Below are 19520 nucleotides of genomic sequence, written 5' to 3' on the forward strand. Positions count from 1 at the left end.
ATCTTTTCCAGCATCAGGGTCTTTTCCAATGAGTCAGTACTTTGCATCAGGTGGCCAGAGTATTGGAGTTTCAGCTTCAGCATAAGTCCTTCCAATGAATATTCAGAGCTGATTTCCTTTAGGATTGGCTGGTTTGATCACCTTGCAGTCCAAGGGACTCTCAAGAGTCTTCTCCAACACCAAAGTTCAAGAGCATCAATTCTTTGGTGCTCAGCTTTCTTCGTAGTCCAACTCTCAGTTGCATATGTGACTACTGGAAAAACCATAGCTTTGACTAGATGGCCCTTTGTAAGCAAAGTAATGTGTCTGCTTTTTAATATGCTGTCTAGGTTTGTCATAGTTTTTCTTCCAAGGAGCAAGCGTCTTTTAATTTCATGGCTGTAGTCACCATCTGCAGTGATTTTGGAGCCCCTGAAAATAAAGTCTGTCACTGTTTCCATTCTTTCCCCATCTATTTGCCATGCAGTGATGGGACCAGTTTCCATGATCTTAGTTTTTTGAAATGCTGAGGTTTTTTTTTCTTTTTTTTTAAATATTCATTTATTTATTTTAATTGGAGGTTAATTACTTTACAATATTGTATTGGTTTTGCCATACATCAACATGAATCTGCCACAGGTATACACGTGTTCCGCATCCCAAACACCCCTCCCTCCTCCCTCCCCATACCATCCCTCTGGGTCATCCCAGTGCACCAGCCCCAAGCATCCAGTATCATGCATCGACCCTGGACTGGCGATTCATTTCATATATGATATTATACAAGTTTCAATGCCATTCTCCCAAATCATCCCATCCTCTCCCTCTCCCACAGAGTCCAAAAGACTGTTCTATACATCTGTGTCTCTTTTGCTGTCTCGCATATTGTTACCATCTTTCTAAATTCCATATATATGCATTAGTATACTGTATTGGTGTTTTTCTTTCTGGCTTACTTCGCTCTGTATAATAGGCTCCAGTTTCATCCACCTCATTAGAACTGATTCAAATGTATTCTTTTTAATGGTTGCGTAATACTCCATTGTGTATATGTACCACAGCTTTCTTTAACCCAGCTTTTTCACTCTCCTCTTTCACTTTCATCAAGAGGCTCTTTAGTTCTTTGCTTTCTGCCATAAGGGTGGTATCATCTGCGTAGCTGAGGTTATTGATATTTTTCCAGGGACTCTTGTTTCCAGCTCGTGCTTCATCCAGCTTAGCATTTCGCATGATGTACTCTGCATATAAGTTAAATAAGCAAGGTGACAAATTACAGCCTTGATGTATTTTGTATAAATAATGATATAAATACATTATGTATGTATAAATAAGCAAGGTGACAAAATACTCCTTTCCCAATTTGGAACCAGTTTGTTGTTCCATGTCCGGTTCTTTCTTTGGTCACATTAAATTCTCCACCTCTGCAAATACCACTTGGGATTGTGTCCATTTGTTGAGGAGTCTCATCAAACACAGATACTGGTTTGTACAAGACTCGCTTTCATGTATATCCATTTATACCTTGGATATGCAATTAAGCCAAGCCTCTTTCATCTTCTGTTTTACTGGTTTGTAATATTATGTATTTGAAGTTTGTGGTTATATTTATAGTTTAACCCTTGTATAAGTAAGCTAATCTGGATGGTATTCATTCCTCTTCTTCCACTTTTATTTGTTTTGTGTCTTAAATCAATGTCATCCAAAATTTGAGTACTAAACCTGTATTTTCACATAAATATCAGCAGCAGTATATAAAGTACAGGATGAAGGTTAGAACTGTGTTTTATATTATAAATCAGTTCTGTCCATGTTGTTCAGTCATGCCTGACTGTTTGGGACCCATGGACTATAGCCCACCAGGCTCCTCTGTCCATGGAATTTTCCAGGCAAGAATATTGGAGTGGGTAGCCATTCTCTTCTCTAAGAGGTCTTCCTGATTGAGGAATTGAACCCAAGTCTCCTGCACTGCAGGTGGGTTCTTTACTATCTGAGTCACCAGGAAGTCCAAATTATGTCAGAACATAATTCAACTCTCCAGATTACTGGTCATTTAACCAACCACAGGTTTAGGTGACAGTGCTGGGTGAATTCTTATTCATTATCACTTCAGATATTTCCTCTATTCTGTTCTATCTCTTTCTGGGACTTCAACTACATTTCCACTGAATATTTGATATGTCCCACTCCTCTTATATTTTCTGTTCATTTTTTTCCTTCCCCTTTTCATCTTTGTGTCTCAACTGGGATAATTTCTATTGGCACTGACATATTGTCAAGTAGCTAATTTATTGCTATGCTGTTTTCACCCCACTGATGAGCCTATCAGAGAAATTCTTCATCTCTGATGTAGTTTCTATTGGCAGAATTTCTATTTGACTTTTGTAGTTTTAATCCCTCTGTTGATATTCTGTATTTGTTTATGTTTATTGTCAACTTTTTTCCATTAGGCTCAAGATCAGCAAATTTTTAATTTTTTTTTTTTTGTCAAAGGGCAGAAAGTAAATCTTTTAAGCTTTGTAGGATCTACAAACTCTCTCACAATTATACAGCTCTGCCATTTTAGTGTAAAATTATCCCTCAATAATTATAAATGAATGTGGTGTGTTCATTAAATTTTTTTTACAAAAGTAAGAAGAAGCTGAATTTTTCCTGAAGGCCAGGGTTTTCTGACCCCCTGCTCTAGATTATTTGAAGTATTAATTATAGCTATTTTAATATACATATCTAATAGTTCTGGTCATCCTTAAGTCTGCTTATATTGACTGCTTTATCAATTGACAATGAGTTCTTTACCTTGCTTTTTTTGTTTGCCTCATCCTTTTTTTGCTCTTTATTTTTTTATTGAAGGAAAATTGTTTTATAGAATTTTGTTGTTTTCTGTCAAATCCTCAACATGAATCAGCCATAGATATAGATATATTCCCTCCCTTTTGAAACTCTCTCCCATCTTCCTCCCCATCCCACCCCTCTAGGTTGATACAGAGCCCCTGTTTGAGTTTCCTGAGCCATACAGCAAATTCCCATTGGCTATCTATTTTACATATGGTAATGTAAGCTTCCATGTTACTCTTTCCATACATCTCACCCTCTCCTCCCCTCTCCCCATGTCCATAAGTCTATTCTCTATGCCTGTTTCTCCATTGCTGCCCTGTACATAAATTTTTCAGTACCATTTTTTCTAGATTCTGTACATGTGAATTAGAATATGATATTTATCTTTCTTTTTCTGACTCACTTCACTCTGGATAGGGCTTCCCTGGTAGCTCAGAGGTTAAAGTGTCTGCCTGCAATATGGGAGACCTGGGTTTGATCCCTGGGTTGGGAAGATCCCCTGGAGAAGGAAATGGCAACCCACTCCAGTATTCTTGCCTGGAGAATCCCATGGATGGAGGAGCCTGGTAGGCTGCAGTCCATTGGGTCACAATGAGTCAGAGATGACTGAGCGACTTCACTTTCTTTTATTTCTTTCACTTTCACTCTGAACAATAGGTTCTAGGTTCATCCACCTCATCAGAACTGACTCAAATGTGTTTTTTTATGGGTGAGTAATATTCCATTGTATATATGTACCACAACTTCTTTATCCATTCGTCTGTCGATGTACATCTAGGTTGCTTCCGTATTCTAGCTTTTGTAAATAGTGCTGCAATGAACAATGGGATACATGTGTCTTTTTCAATTTCAGTTTCCTCAGCGTATATGCCTAGGAGTGGGATTGCTGGGTCATTGCCTCATCATTTTTGATTAAATATCTGAGATGGTATATGGAAGAACAGAAGTAACTAAAGTAAATATTATTTACTAAAGGAAATGGGCACATCTTCTGTTAGGCCATTAGGGTAAAGGACTGAATTGGTCTGGTAATATTTCAAATGAAGTTTTGTTTTTGGCAGTTATTCATACTACAATTACCTCTGGTATAATGGAGCCTTTTAAATCATCTGGTGATAAGTTGCTTTTTTGTGTGTTTTGGGTAGAAAATAGTGTTGAAAGATTTTTTTTCTCAGTGTTCCTGTTCAGCCTTCAGCTTTCAGTGGTCTTAATACAAACACATTACATGGGGGTATCTCTCTCCTTATCTTGCCCAGGTGGTAGAATACTTGTTGCTTGAAGTTAGATTTATGATATTGAATGGGTTCTCTTATGTCAAAGTACTTGCATTAGCTCATATTTTGTACTTCTTTTTCTTATTTAAGAAAATACTATAATGATCCAAATGAATTTTTAGACAATTTTTTAAATTTATAGCTACATCATTGTCCTGAATTATCAGACTAATAACATTGAGAAAGCAAAAATCATGATTTTAGACATGATTATTTTTCTAGAAGAAGAGTACTGGCTCATAGTAATGTTTCCTCTGTAGATTTAATTGAATCATATACAATCAATTCAATAACAGTTTATGGAATCTTGAGTTGACGTCAAGACAAGCCATCTCTAGATTCCAGGATCAGTCTTATTCTTCTTTAACCTGAAGTAATATTTGCTTTCTATGATTTTTCTGTGGCTCCTTCATGTTCTTGTTATGTTAAGAAATATGTAACATAATCACATGTTTGAAGTCCTTTTTTTCTTAAAGTCTCTTTACCTAATTTGGCCTAAGCTTCCTTCTTTTAACGTGTTTTTTTCTTTATAGCCTCCAAATAATTATAATTTACAATGTTACTACATTGTTTGATGTATTGGTTCAAGAAAAGTTTTTTCATAACTAATGTGTCAAGTTTTAGGTTTAAACCTTGAGAAACAAGCTTGGATAAAATTTAGCCTCTGCTCCTCAGTCCAGATGCTAAGGCAGACATGTAACAGGTATTTAGCCAGGTGCATGTGATAAAAACAATAATAGAATAGTTGATAAGCTATGACTAGGGTTGGCTGATAAGCTATGAAAAGGGCTGGGGAAGGAGATTCAGGAAGGTTTCAGAGAGTTTCTGGTATTCTTAAAGTCTTAAAAAATGGTAAAGACTTGAACTTGATGCATGATACAGAAAAGAATATTTCCGACAATGTAAATCATGTTCAAAGTAGCCTCATGCGTGCATTTTCATAAATTCCCACAATGGTTAAACACAGTGGCAGGTAGTGGCAATAGATGAGGCTGGACAGGAAACTGAGGTCAGGCTGTAAAGGTCATACTGGCCCATTGCGGAATTTGGACTTTGTCCTGTAGATGATTAGGATTAATGGAAGGATTTTAGGTAGAGGAAACACATGATCCAATTCACAGTTTTAAACGTGCACTTTCACTTGAGTGAGTATAATGAATCAGTGCAGCTTTATTGTTTTGACTCTGTAGGCATGATATGTAGGGCTCACGAGCTACACAAGGGTCCTCAAATTGTGAGAGACATGGGAGAGGAGACACCTTAGCTTCATAGTTGGAAAACTGCCAAGTCAAAATAAAAATTATTTTAATTAAATACCTATAAACCTGGAATTATGTTAACTTCAGCTCAAATAAACTCTAAAATACTTTCATACAAATTGGAGAAATGTTGTGTCAAATAAGCAGAACTTGTAGAACGCAACAATAAGGTGACTTTAGGCTCCCCCCTCCCTTCAAATCTAGTCTGTGGGTGAGTTCTTTCTGTCTCTCTTTAGATAAAAAAGTATCAATATGAGGAAAATCCTATGACTTCTCCAGTCACTCTTTAGGAACTAAAGTTCTTATGGTTGGTCTAGTCCCCCTAACAGTTTTTGTTCAATAACTAGAATGCCCAGTTCTATTACTAATACTGTATTTTCATGTATGGTGCTAGAGAATATTCTAATTATATTCTGTTACATGTAGCTTCCCATTTTTGCAGCACCACTTAATGAAGAGACTGTCTTTTCTCTACTGTATATCCTTGCCTCCTCTGTCATAGAATAATTGACCATAAGTGTGTGAGTGTATTTCTGGGCTCTCCATCCTGTTCCACTGATCTGTGTGTCTGTTTTTGTGCCAGTACCACACTGTCTTGATTATTGTTGCATTGTGATGTAGTCTGAAGTTAGGGCACCTGATTCCTTCATCCCTGTTCTTTCTCAAGAGTGTTTTCACTATTCAGGGTCTTTAATGTTTTCATATAAATTTTAAAATTATTTGCTCTAGTTCTATGAAAAATGCCATTGGTATTTTGATTGCTTTGAATCTCTAGACTGCCTTGATAAGGCCATACATCATAAAACTCCTAGAAGAAAACATAGAAAGATCACTTTTTGACATAAATTGTAGCATTTTTTGGATCTGTCTTTTAAAACAAAGGAAATAAAAATAAAGTTAAACAAATGGTTAAAAGGTTTTTCACAGTGAAAGAAACTATTGACAAAATGAAAAGGAAACTATAAAATGGGAGAAACTATATGCAATTGATATAACTGATAATATCCAACATATATGCACAGCTCACACAACTCAACATCAAAATACAAACAACATAATAAAAAATTGGCGAAAGAACTGAATAGAGATTTTTACTCAAAGAGGGATTGCAGCTGGACAACAGGCACAAGAAAAGATGCTCAACCTTGCTAATTATCAGGGAAACGCAACTCAAAACAAGGATAAGATGTCACCTCACACCTGCCAGAATGGTTATCATTGAAAAGAACACACAAATGTTGGCAAGGATGTAGAGAAAAGAAAACCCTTGAACACTGTTGGTGGGAATGTAAACTGGTGCAGTCCCTGTGGAAAACAGTATTGAAGTTCCCCTCAAAGTAAGAGTTGAATTACCATATGACCCCACAATTCCACACCTGAGCGTGTATTTATACAAAAACACTAATTTGAAAAAATACATGCACCCCAAATTCTTAGCAGCATTATTTACAGTTGCCAAGATATGGAACCAGCATATGTGTCCATCAACAGATGAATAGATAAAGAAGATGGTATATGTATATGTGTGTGCACACACACATATATATTATGTGTGTGTGTACACACACAATGAAATACTACTCAGCCATAGAAAGAAAGAAAGTTTGTCATTTTCAGCCACTTGGATGGGCCTGCAGGGCATTATGCAAGTGAAATAAATCAACCAGTGAAAGGCAAATATAATTTGATATCACTTATATGTATAATCTAAAAAATACAACAAACTAGTGAATATAAAAGAAAAGAAGCAAATTCATATAGAGAAGAAAATGACTGGTTACCAGTGGGGAGAGGAAAGCAAGAAGGCGTAATATAGAGGTAGGAGGTTAAGAGGTACAAGCTGTTAGATATAAAATAAGCTACAAGAATATATTGTACAACACAAGGAATCTAGATAATATTTTATAATAACTATTAATAGGGTAAACCATCAAACAATGTGAATCACTATATATTGTACACCTGTGGGTTTCCCTGGTGGCTCAGCAGTAAAGAATTTGCTTACAAATGCAGGAGATTTGGGTTCAATTCCCGGATTGGGAAGATCCCCTAGAGAAACAAACGGCAACCCGTCTCAGTATTCTTGCCTGGGAAATCACATGGACAGAGGAGCCTAGTATGTTACAGTCTATGGGGTTACAACGAGTTGGACACAACTGAACGACTTGTCATCATTGGGACTTTCCTGGGCTGTTGGCTTGTATAGAAAGAGAGGTTTTATATAATTCACTTTTTCCACTCACTAACTGTCTCTAGATCTTGCAGAGTTGAAACAGGGTGGGCATTAGTGAAAGGATGGGTGGGGTTGAGGAGAGACTGGTTAGAAATGGAAATGAAAACATTGTTTACAAGTTATGTATTAACAGAAGGCAAGTAAATGGACACCTTGGTCACCTGAATATCAGAGTGGGAGAGAAGGAGACACTTAGAATGACTTCTTGTGCAACGTGCTATGGTGGTGTCTCTGCTGGACTCTGTGTTTATTCATTCAAGAGGCATTAACCACTTACTTGATATTAGATCCATATGAATGAGACACTTCCAAGTCTTGAACAGCTCAAGTCCTTTGGGAAGAGTGGTAAATGCACAGCTAAAATGTTCTGTGATGAGAACTGTTAACAATGTGATGCTTTGGGAATTATGGGAACACAATGGTGCATTTTGTGCAGCTTGAGTCAAATGGGAAGTGGTGCCTCTGGAGATGTAGACCAACCGGTCTTATTTTAGGAAATACTGATTGTAATTTCTGTGAGGAAGTTGCAAATGGTGTTGGTTATATATATATTGAGGGCTAAGAAAAGGTTTGATCTCATAGAGGAGTTTAGGAGTTATTGGCATGGAGGTATAAGCAGAAGTGGATGAGATATATCATCTAATGAGAATACTAACTCTCTGACTCATATACATGAGGGAAAAATTGAAAGTATAGAGAACTAGGGAATAGGTGGTGGTGGTGGTGGTTTAGTCTCTAAGCTATGTCCAACTCTTGCAATCTCATGGACTTCAGCCCACCAGGCTCCTCTGTCCATGGAATTCTTCAGGCAAGAATATTAGAGTGGGTTGCCATTTCCTTCTCCAGGAGATCTTCCCAACCCAGGGATCGAACCTGGGTCTCCTGCATCACAGGCAGGTGCTTTACCAACTGTGCCACCAGGGAATACCTAAGGGATAAAGAAGAGATGGAGAAGGATGCTGAGGAGAATTGGTCAGAGGTGTATGAGGAGAACCCAGAGAGGGAGGCGCCCTGGAGGCCAATGGAGAAGAACTTTTCAGGGATTAGAAAATTACTGTAAATGCCACAAAGAGCTCAAGCGCTGGTTTTTAGGTCAGAGATACCTGGATGTACCCTAGTTTCTGCTTTGTGAAGAGTTGGACATGACTGAAGCAACTTAGCATGCACACACTACTTACAACCTGTGACTTTGGGCAAGTTATCTAACCATTTAGCAGGAAAACTGTGGGTCTTGGTTGCTCCTTATGGTTGATCTGTAGGGCACTGGGTGATGTCTCTTTCTCTTTAGAAGCCATATCCATCTTTTGTGCTGGAAGACTACCAATCCTGTGTCCAGAGACACTTCTCCTTCCCAACCTTCTGTGTCTTTATTTTCAACCTATGCCTCCGTGTTATCTGAATCATTTATTAATAATTTCTGACTTCCTTTTTGTTGGAGTCTCTTCTCTCCCAGATCCTCTCTCTAGATCACCCTCTCCTGAAACTTAAGGCCCCTGGAATGTGGAGCTGTGTACAGATGTTTCCATCCTGCGAGCACGCCACTGTTTCTCAGGCAGTGTCTCTGAGCAGATGTTCTGTGGTGTGTGTCCCATTTCCTCTGCTGTTGTATTTTCTATACAAACACCAGATTGCATGGCTACAGCCTTCTTTCTGGAAAAAACCCAAGTCATGATGATGACGGGATAGGCTGTGCTTTCAGGCTGTCAGAAACGGTCTATGGTGCAAAAGCTTTGCAGCAAGTGTGTGAAGCCAAAAGGCTTAGGGGATGCAGTTGTGTGCTGTGACTTTATCTACTCATGACCTGTTGTCTCTGGTGTGTCTTCTACTGAGCTGCTGTTCTGCCACAATGTCTCTTCTCTTTACCTCTTTAGCCTTGCCCTGTGTCCCCATGTGCTTCTCTTGGTCTTTTTCAATTGTGCCCCCTCAACTGAGCCTTCCCAGCACATGGAGTTCTTTGTCTTCTGACATCATGTGTGGTTTGGAGGCAGAGTCAGAGAGTACTTTACAATAATAGACTTGAAAAATCTTGCTGAAAATGGGGAGGAGGCAGGGTTACCTGTGGACAGGCTTGCAGGAGGTCAAACTGTACCCGTGGGGGTCAATGTTGACATATTTCAGTGGTCTCCAGCCCCCTTCACCATTTTCTCTTGGTTTGTGGACTTGTCTTTGATCGCTTACTGAGAATTTGTAACAAAGGGCCCAGGGATGTGGAAGAAAATTTCCTGACTTTATTATTTATTTACTTTACTGCACGATTCCATTTTTATAAAGTATAGAAACAGGACAATCTAGCCTTTATTGTTAGAAATAAGGATAACGATTGAGGGACTGGGGTGATAAATAGTGACTGGAAGGCACACCCCAGAGAGCTAGAATGCAAGTCAGGTTCTCCTTCTTGACCTGGGTGCTGATTGCATAAGTGCTTTTAGTTTGTGAAAACTCATTGAGCTGTACCCTGACAGCATGTGTATATTGTGACTCAAGAAAAACTTTGAAAAAATCTATAGCTGGGTATTTTTAAAAAATTGAAATATAGTTAATTCACATTGTTATGTTAGTTTTAGATGTATAGCAACATGATTTAGTTGTATATGAGTGTGTGTGTATGTATATATGTATATATATATATTCTTTTTCAGATTCTTTTCCATTATAGCTATTGCAAGGTACTGAATATAGCTCCCTGTGCTACACAGTAGGTCCTGGTTGTTTATCTTTTTTGTCTACAAAAAAGGCAGGCTACTCTGTAAGCTTACCTCTCTATCTGCTTTTGGGAATTCATGATTTGGAAAAGATTTTTCATTTCCATCTTTGTTCCATTCATGACAAGTAAGCATCTTTAGTCCTTCATGTGATAGAAGAGGTTGCATTCATCTGTCACTGGCCACCTCTCCTTGCTGGAAATAGCCATCTGGTTGAAGCTGCCTATGTTCCTTTCAGAGATGCCTATAGACAGGGTGTCCTCATGTGCATTAATTTGAATGTTAAGTAGAGCTCTGGAGAGTGTGATGGAGCCTGGGGAGCTGAAGGAAAGGAAGGGCTAGAGTGACTCACTTACCAACCAGCCTTACCAACTTACCAACCAAGTTTTATCCATAACTAGATGAGCCAACCAAGTGATTAAAGGCAGGAGTGGAACTCAGAACTGGCAGGTCTCAATGCTGCCAGTATGGAGTGCATCTTATCATCCAGGCCTCCCTGACTCCACATAGCAGATCATCTGAAAATTTTTATGTGACATTCTCTTTTAAAGGACCCAGCAATACATTCATTTATAAAGTGAAGAGTGTGCTGCAGGGAAGAAAGTTTGACCTTCAGATGCAGACACACCTGAATCATACCATGGCTTTATCACGTCATTTGTTCATTTATTCAGCCATTCGTTTATTCAAAAGTATTTATCTAAAGCAGTCCCTGTCCCAGGCATAATGCCAAGTATGAGGGAGACGACACTGGTGAATTTTTCTATGGCAATCTAGATAATTTAGTAACTTCTCTCAGCCTCAATTTCTCATCTATAAAATATGAATGATACTACTCTCTGTGCAAGTTGTCATGAAGGTTGAAATAAGGACACAGTTTCTGGCACATATCAATTTTTAAAAAATTCTAGAATTATAATTATGTGAAAAATATCCTATTTTGCATGTTCCATGAGTTTTTTTTTTTTTTTTAAGTGAAGTCTACATATTTACAATGATTTACAATAATATTGGGTTTCCCTTGTGGTTCAGCTGGTAAATAATCCTCCCGCAATGCAGGAGACCTGGGTTTGAGCCCTGGGTTGGGGAGATCTGCTGGAGAAGGGAAAGGTTACTCACTCCAGTATTCTGGCCTGGAGAATGCCATGGACTGTATAGTCCATGGGGTCACAGAGAATTGGACAAGAATGAGCAACTTTCACTTTCACTTTTCATAATAACGTTATTCTTATCAAGGTTTCCCAGGTAAACGGTTCTCTCCCACTAACAGATTAAACTTCTACACACTGAAATTCATTGTGATGAAGACTTCAGAAATCAATTCAAATTGTAAATGTTTTAGCTATACTATAGGACTTTGTTTTTTTTCTCTATAGAAGAGTTCCAAAGAGCACAGGACTGGAAGTACCAAGGCCTGACTCAGTTTTAGCTTAGACAGAATATAACCTGGGATATTTTTGTTTTGCCTCTCTCTGGACTCTACCTTTTGCATTTATGAAACAGTTGTAATTGTAAAAATTTCCTTGCTTATTTGTAGTATTCGTGTAGTACATGATATGAGAGGGCTTTACTACTTTAATTGTATGTATTTTTTCTTGCTTTCTTGTTTTTAAGGGGAAAAAATGAGAATAACTAGGGATATTTTGCCAAGTTCTACGTCTTCTTACAGATTATCCTATTTTCTTATCTTTTGTAAATTTGCACACTTAGATTACTGTTTTGAATGATAAAGAATAATGATGGTTGATCCTAATGTAGAGAAGGTGGATTTGTCAGACTTTAAATTTGCTAACTAGATATGAGTGAGTGAAGTCGCTCAGTCGTGTCCAACTCTTTGTGACCCCATGGACTGTAGCCTACCAGGTTCCTTGGTCCATGGAATTCTCCAGGCAAGAATACTGAAGTGGGTTGCCATTTCCTTCTCCAGGGGATCTTCCCAACCCGGGAATCGAACCTGGGTCTCCTGCATTGTAGGCAGATGCTTTACCATCTGAGCTACCAGAAGTGTTTTATTTTATAAAAGTCCTTTTTTTATTTGACTTTTTTAAACTTGTAGGGGCAAACAGTGCATTTAAAGCATGATTTGATGTTTTAGAAATATAGCTATTGCACAATTTGAAATAAACCTACACCTGGTCCCATCATTTCATGGGAAATAGATGGGTAAACAGTGGAAATAGTGTCAGACTTTATTTTTGGGGGCTCCAAAATCACTGCAGATGGTGATTGCAGCCATGAAATTAAAAGACGCTTACTCCTTGGAAGGAGGGTTATGACCAACCTAGATAGCATATTGAAAAGCAGAGACATTACTTTGCCAACAAAGGTCCATCTAGTCAAGGCTATGGTTTTTCCAGTGGTCATGTATGGATGTGAGAGTTGGACTGTGAAGAAGGCTGAGCGCCAAAGAATTGATGCTTTTGAACTGTGGTGTTGGAGAAGACTCTTGAGAGTCCCTTGGACTGCAAGGAGATCCAACCAGTCCATTCTGAAGGAGATCAGCCCTGGGATTTCTTTGGAAGGAATGATGCTAAAGCTGAAACTCCAGTACTTTGGCCACCTCATGCGAAGAGTTGACTCATTGGAAAAGACTCTGATGCTGGGAGGGATTGGGGGCAGGAGGAGAAGGGTATGACAGAGGATGAGATGGTTGGATGGCATCACCGACTCGACGGATGTGAGTTTGAGTGAACTCCGGGAGATGGTGATGGACAGGGAGGCCTGGCGTGCAAAGAGTTCATGGGGTTGCAAAGAGTCAGACATGACAGAGCGACTGAACTGAACTGAACTGAATGACATTAGAACACAAGTTAACAGTTGGATTTTTGTCCCAATACCCAGGTCTATGTGCATTGTGATGGGTTTGAGTTGCTCTTATACCTGCACCAAAACACTGTCGAAGTTGTTGCTATATATTTAGTTTGGGACTTTGATTTTGGAGTTGGTTTCAAATAAATTCTGGAAAAAAAAAAAAAAAAACACCTTTATAGCTTGGAGGCCTAGGGAAAAAATAAGTGGAACAAAGTCTAAAATATGATCAGTCAATCCGTAAGTCTCTACTCAGTGCCTGTTGTGGGTACTTGCTACTTTGTTAGGAGATGTGCAGTCAGAAGGGACATTTGAATTTAAACTTGAAAGTGTTATAGTTGTTTACCAAGTGAAAAAGGAGTCTAAAGGAAAACAAGGCACAGAGAACTATGTGACCAATGTAGGAGGATCATAGAAACTTGGGGAGCTGGTTTGAGTGTGGGGGAGCTCTGAGCCGGGGGGAGGCTGGAGGGATAATCAGGAGATAGGCTGGGGAGGGAATCCCCCACCATGTTGTAAAGTTGCTGCAAATGCAGCCAAGAGAATGAGTGTTTGATTAAGCAGATCTTATAAAACACATCAGCTCATTCTCCCCCAGATAGTCTATGGATTTTCTCACTGAGCCAAGGCAAGTGCTGTTCTGTTATTATGCAGAGGGGATTAAGGTTTCTTTCCTTAAGACTGAGCTCCTTAACCCAGCATGCTGATATGCTAAGATTTATAAAGACACACTCCTGTGTGGGTGAGTCATGTCTAATGTGTTCCACCCATTAATTTGCTGTAATGATAAACCCTATGGATTATGTTTTTTCCTGAAGTGGTTGCTGTCTTCTTAGTGTGTTCAGCATTTATGGAGTTATTATCAAATGATCACAGAATCATATAAACTGAAGTTGAAAAAGAACTTGATCTCTAAGAATACAATATAGATAGTCAGCATTGAGATGGGAGCCCCAAAAGAGAGGAGGTGGGTGTAGGGGTCAAATAATGGGTGAGGAGAGAGGGTTTTTAAAATGGAGCTTGATGACAAGGACAAGGAATGATAGGAAATCCAAAAGCTGTAAGACCAGAACTCTGAATTTGATTTTGGAAGCATTGGAAATAGACTAAATTATAAATGCTCATTCTTGCTGCAGTGCAGAGACTTCTTTGATGGGGGTCATCTGGAGAGTGAGAGTCAGACACCAGGCAAAGACAGGCATTAAACTACGGGGCTCAAAGATCCTCAGCTTGCCTAAGACTGCAGAAATACCAAAGAAACCTGTTTCAAGGAAAGTCAGAGGTTGTCGGCTTCAGCATTTGGAGGCAGGCTGAAAGCAGGGAGCAGAGAAAAGTGGAATCTGGGAAGACTCCTGGGCTAGTTGACCGGCAGGACCCAGCAGGGAATGGCACTGCTCAAGGATTTCTTGTTGTTAATCATTTTTCTCATTTTCCCTCGTTGTTAACCCTGGGACCATACTAATCAACTCCTCGTTTCCCTGCCCGTGGCTTACATGGTTCCTTGGTTATTACATCTGAGTTTAATCATTGTCCAAACTGAGCTCCATGTCTTCCTTGCAATTTCGCTCCTGATTCAGTTAGTGTTTCGCCAGGAAATGTAGCTGTGTAGAGAAATGGAGAGAATTTATTCAGAGAGAGGGGTGTCAAAAAGGGGCAGCACAGTCCAGGACAGGGAGATGGGGCTTTGACAGAAAGCATAGAAGATTTTTTTTTCCTCTGATCCCCAGAAAGTGATGAAAAAATTCAGAAAAATAGAGAGAAACCAAAGCCACCATGATTTACTGCATCTCCTCTTATTCTCATTGCATGAAGACGAAGTGGAGATGTTCACTGGGAAGTAGGAAAGTGATCACATCAAAAGCATATAAATGCAGTCAACTTGATATTGAAGTAGGAATTGTCTGGAAGTCATGTTTGGCCTCCGCTCCCATCTCTCTCTGCTCAGCCTCCTTTGCTCCAGGAGTCCCTCATGCTTCAGAAACAGAGTGTTAGAGGAGGCAGAAGTAAGTCAATCATGGCTTCTTCAATTACTAGGAACTGTCAGTGCTGGCCAACATCAATTGATGCTGTAAGACATTAGAGATATTATTTATCTCTCTACTCTCTAAGGTCTAATTTGTAGATGGCAAAGATTAAAATCAGCTCCTTACAGACCAGCTCTCAAAATCTTAAGGGAATTTATGAATAAATATGTGTATGTATACATATTTTTCCACAGAAAATGCTGTCAGATTTCAGATACCCTGAGGAATATCCCCCTCTAGAGAATGGGGTATTTTCCAACCATAGACCAACATCCTATTATTTTTTCCATCTTTAAAACAAATAAACATGTAAACCTTGACCCCCACTTTCCACATCAACAGCCTTTTAAAGTAAATCTCAAAAGAATTGTCTGTGATATACACTACCCCCAATTTTTCTCTTCCTGTTCTTCTTTGAGCCCACATTCATCAATCCAATGCAAATGATCTTGAGAAGCTCAAGAAGAACCTCTGTTTAATAAATCCAACAATTACTTCCTAGTCCTCAGCCTGCTGAACTTAAACAACATCTACAGTTATTTACCTCTTCCTCCTGGATTCTGAATAATTCCTTTCTTAAACTGGCTTCCACGTAAAACACATCCTCCCAGTTTTTCTCCAGTCTCACAAGTTGCTCCTTTTTAGTCTTTACTATTGGTTCTTATCTCTGCCTTCTTCTTTTTTTCTTAATATTGATTTATTGACTGTATCAGATCTTAGCTGTGGCATGCAGGATCTTCATTGTAGCATGCGGGCTCCAGAGCAAGTGACTCAGTATTTGTGGCCCATGGTCTTGTTTGTGTCGAGACATGTGGGATCTTAGATCTCTGACCAGGGATCAAACCTGCATCCTTGCATTGGAAGGTGAATTCTTAACCACTGGACCACCAGGGAAGTCCCTCTCCCTGCCTTCTTAACGTTAGAGTGTTGCAGGATTTGGCAGTCTTTCGCTTAATTTCTTCATGATCTTATTCAACTCCATTTTTTCACACACCAAGTACAAAATGTGACTTCCAAATTTATACTCCTAGCACAGACCTTCTCCCTGAGTTCCACACTTGTATATGTAAATATCCATCTGACTGCTCAATATTTCCACTTGGATGTCTAATAGAAATCTCAATATGTTCAAGACTAAGCTTGTGATCTTTTCTTCCTCTCTGTTAGTGCTGGGACTGTTTTTCCTATGGCTTAGGCCATCAGAGCTTGCTGTCATCCTTGACTCATTCCTGTTTCATAGTCTTCATCTATCCATTAGCAAACCCTATGGACTCTACTTCTGAAATAGATGCAGGACTGGTTTACTTCTCACCCATGCCACTGCTGCCATTCTGGTCAAGCCATTAGCTTGAATCTGGATAATTGTAGTGCAGTTTATTCTTTGAACAGCAGAGAATAGCTAGGTCTATGTGCAATAGAGATAAAAAAGATTAGAGTCCAAAAGTTAATTTAGTTTTTGAGTTAGGGGTCTGAGGATGAGATGAAAAGTTCAGGATGCTCTCGGTGGGTGTGCTGTAGACACAGAGGATTGTACTAGTTATTTTGATCCCTCTGCCCACCTGCCCATCCAGGTTCATTCTCCACTCTCTGTGTCCTGCTCTGCACTCCAGAAGCCTGACTTCTATGCTTTGCATCTTGTAGGCTCTCTTGCCCATTGTTCTGTTTGGGTTCCAGCAATGAAAACATGGGCAGGATCTCAAAGTGAAGAGAGGAAAGGCAGACTCTTTTCTGCACTCCCCGCCCCCACTACACATCTGGGGGTGACTTTGCTCCATCCACGGCATGTGTCAAATTGTCTTTACTGCATGGTTTCAGCTCTCCCTGGGTTTAAGAAACACTGTTTCTTCTCCTAGCTCCCTCAGGATCATGAGTGTGAAGGGCTTTCTTCTGTTCCCCACCCCTGGGTATCTCAGCATTCATTATAATCATTAGGTTTCAATATTCTTTTGTCTTCAAAACTTTAGGTATCTTATATTTTAGACATAGCATAAAAAAGATGTTAGAGATCAGCAGATTCTTGTCCCTTGATGAGTAACACATATTTTCCTGCATATTTGCTAAAATTCTGGTGTTTTTTTTTTTTTTTTTTTTTTTTACTGACAATTTAATGTAATTTCCAGCAGGTTACTAGATGTGGTTCCTTCATCTATTTTTACCATGTTCCTAAAACTGCCCAAACCTCTTTAAATAATCCCTATAAAAATGCCCTTTTTAGGTAAACCTATAATAGCTCAGTTGGTAAAGAATCTGCCTGCAATGCAGGAGACTGTGGTTCTATTCCTGGGTCAGAAAGATTCACTGGAGAAGAGATAGGCTACCCACTCCATATTCTTGGGCTGCCCTTGTGGCTCAGTTGGTAAAGAATCCTCCTGCAATGTGGGAGACCTGGGTTTGATCCCTGGGTTGAAAAGATCCCCTGGAGAAGGGAAAGGCTATCCACTCCAGTATTCCGGCCTGGAGAATTCCATGGACTACATACAGATCTCAAAGAGTCAGACGTGACTAAGTGACTTTCACTTTTCACTCTTCTTAGTAAAAAGATAGGTTTTTCAGGTAAATCTTTTTGAAAGTGTCCTTTATTTCTTTCAGGGACCCTTCCTCACATAAATATAATTATTCTTTTGTTATTAAATTAATTGCACATTATGAAAATAAATTTATGGAACACATTATTCACAGAAATTTAGGAACTACAAAGTCTTGAAGGAAGAAAAGTGTTCATCTTTAATCCCAGTGCTACTAAATAATTGCTGGGACATTTTGGTGAGATGTAAAATAAAAAAATTAAAAGATTTTTATTGGCTTATAGTTGATTTACAGTGTTGTGTTAGTTTCTGGTGTACAGTAAAGTGAATCAGTTATATATACACATATATCCATTCTCTTATTTGAATAATTTTAGTCTCCTTGTGATATTTTAAAGCATTAATGTTTCTTATATAAAAAGAAAAATTTGGAATGTAGAAAATACAAAGGACAACAAAATCAAAAGTTCTATTACTTAAAGACAAGCTTTGAAATTTTTGTGTGTTTTCTTAAAAACCTTTCTTTCTTTGGAGTTTAATATAGCTTCTACTTCACACTATGTGGTGATTTTAAAGCATGGTGAATACAGATCAGTTATAATTCATAGAACAAAGGGGAAATGAAGAGAACCCTGGTATAATATTGATTGCTGGTTAGTTTTTATTGCTCTGTCATAATATTAAAAAATTACTTTAGCTATTAAACAGGAGTTTAAATTATAAAAATCAGTTATTTAATTATCTTGATATTAAAACTGCTTCTCTGACTTTGTAGTTGGAAGATTTTGCAGATGGAAGAGAAAGACTTGTAATTATCTTGGTCGTAGATGAAAAACCTAACTACCATAACCATTGTTAGTGGTCTTTGTCACCATTAGAAAGGGTATGTCTCCAGAAAATCACCTGGTTCTTGGAAAAGAAAGAAATCTGCTGAGGAGTAGCTCCATGAAGCAAAGCAGGTTCAGCTTTGTACATGGGATACAAAATCTAGATACATAAATAAACTGATTCTGAAATGGAGGTCCAACTAAGCAACAAAAAGTGGGCATTTTGAAAAATATTATAACCTTCCTAGTTTTGGAGCTTCCCTTGTGGCTAAGCTGGTAAAGAACCTGACTGCAAGAGACGCTGGTTTGATCCCTGAGTCAGGAAGATCCTCTGGAGGAGGATATGGTAACCCACTCCAGTATTCTTGCCTGGGAAATCCCATGGACAGAGGAGCCTGGCGGGCTACAGTCCATGGGGGTCATAAAGAGTCGGACATGACTGAGCACACATGTGCACATTCAATTGAGATTTATTCATTTGGATTTTTCCTTGAGCCACTCGGCATGTCTTTACATGGTTGTTTCCAAGGGATTAGGCCCACCACTGCTGTATTTTTGAATCTCTCAAATATTTGCCTCTCTATTGCTTTAAGACATGAAAGACAATTTAGCATGTCATCATTAGGTTTCAATATTTTTTCCTGAAAACTTGAGGTATTTTACATTTTTGACATAGCATAAAAAATGTTAGAGCTCAACAGATTTCTCTCCCTTTGTAACATACATTTTCCTACATATTTGTTTAAATATTTAGTAATTTTTTTTTTTTTTACTAACAGTTTAAGACAATTACCAGCAGGTTACTAGATGTGGCTCTTTTCTTTCATTGATTTTTACCAAGAATTTACTCTGAGCCCTGTTAATCAATATACATCATCAGTATCAACTCAAGACTTTAAAAAAAAATCACCTTAATTATGACTTCATTATAATACATCCTTTTTTAAGTTAGAATACATATTTTGTTATAGTGAATCTGTATTTCTACCAATTCCTTCATTATTTTCCATCTCCTTTCTATTTTTCTCCTCATTGTCAGGGAAATTCTCAGGTTCTA

General features: G+C 38.6%; 1 non-coding gene across 1 annotated transcript; it reads right to left on the reverse strand.

The window, feature by feature from the left end:
- Window positions 1-8429: 8429 nt before the first annotated feature.
- Window positions 8430-8501, reverse strand: TRNAH-GUG (transfer RNA histidin (anticodon GUG)). Its single transcript has one exon. It is a non-coding gene; the product is annotated as a tRNA-His (tRNA).
- Between the last annotated feature and the right edge of the window lie 11019 nt (window positions 8502-19520).

The sequence above is a fragment of the Bubalus kerabau genome, chromosome 11 (assembly GCF_029407905.1).
Source record: "Bubalus kerabau isolate K-KA32 ecotype Philippines breed swamp buffalo chromosome 11, PCC_UOA_SB_1v2, whole genome shotgun sequence".
Lineage (NCBI taxonomy): Eukaryota > Metazoa > Chordata > Mammalia > Artiodactyla > Bovidae > Bubalus > Bubalus kerabau.